General features: G+C 33.3%; 1 pseudogene; it reads right to left on the minus strand.

Annotated features, from left to right (window-relative positions):
* Positions 1-926, minus strand: part of LOC112458585 — a 1,437-nt pseudogene extending 511 nt beyond the window's left edge.
* Positions 927-1,183: the final 257 nt, after the last annotated feature.

A 1,183-nucleotide genomic window follows, 5' to 3' on the forward strand; every position in this document is an offset into this window, starting at 1 on the left:
ATCAGATTTTGTCAATAAACCAATACGAATTCTCGAGTAATTCACGATAAGATTCATCTCCTTGCGGGCGCATATTGATCGTTAATTCGTCATATTTAAAATTTTTCCACAAATTTGTAGACGCTATAGAGCCAATATATTTATCAATTTTTTTCTTTGATAATCGAACAAAACAAAATTTTCACGTACAGGAGGTAATTGAAGCAGATCTCCAAATAAAAGAATATGCTTTTGACCAAACCAACCATCTTCAGTGGTATTGAATATTTCAGATAGTCGTAAATGTATATACGCTAAATTTAAATTAAATACCATTGACACTTCATCGATTATAATAAAAATAACATCTTTCAGATCTGCCCGTAAAACTTTCAAAACGTGATCAAATAATTGTGTATACTTGGGAGTATCACCATGTGTAACGGGTAACTGCCACACTCTGTAAGTGGTCAAACCATCGATATTGAACGCTGCTATACCAGTAGGTGCTGCTACAACTGTATCCTTGTTGAGATTTTGTTTTATCCAGCATTTAATTGTTTTAATTAAGAAACTTTTGCCAGTACCTCCTTTTCCACTAACGTATGATAGTAATTGTTTATTATCCGGCGATGTTACGGTGTTAATCACATCGTCAAATATTCTTCTTTGATCTGCGTTCAGATTTGAAATCATTTCAAATACATCAATTTCCTGAACTAATTTTTCATTAAGATCCTTAAAATCTTGCATCGCTTCACCAGCCTCAATATTTTGAACACCTATTGGATTATCAGGATCATCTTGAGACTCGTGCTGTTTTTCTAAATCATCTAAACGTTGCTGAACCAATTTCTTCGCAGTTTTAAATGCTTTTTGCAATTCCTCTAATTTTTCACGATAATACAATGCTTTCTGAAGATCTAACTTTTCCTTGTGAAATGATTCTGCATAAATATCACATCCATTTTTAAGATCTTCCAGTTTCCGCCATGGTTTAAACATAAGCAGTAATGAAAAGAAATAATTTTCCGGCCGCGTATTGACATCATATTTATAGTGATTAATAATATAGTTACGCTGTCGTCGTTTCAGATAATAACTGGTTGGAGCTCACATGTAAATAGTGTACATACACCTTGATTGTAGATAAGTCGCATGCGTTAGTTTATAAGGTTGCACATTGCATGGCGGTTTGTATTAT

The sequence above is a fragment of the Temnothorax curvispinosus genome, unplaced genomic scaffold, assembly GCF_003070985.1.
Source record: "Temnothorax curvispinosus isolate PA1 unplaced genomic scaffold, ASM307098v1 QBEX01000846.1, whole genome shotgun sequence".
NCBI lineage: Eukaryota > Metazoa > Arthropoda > Insecta > Hymenoptera > Formicidae > Temnothorax > Temnothorax curvispinosus.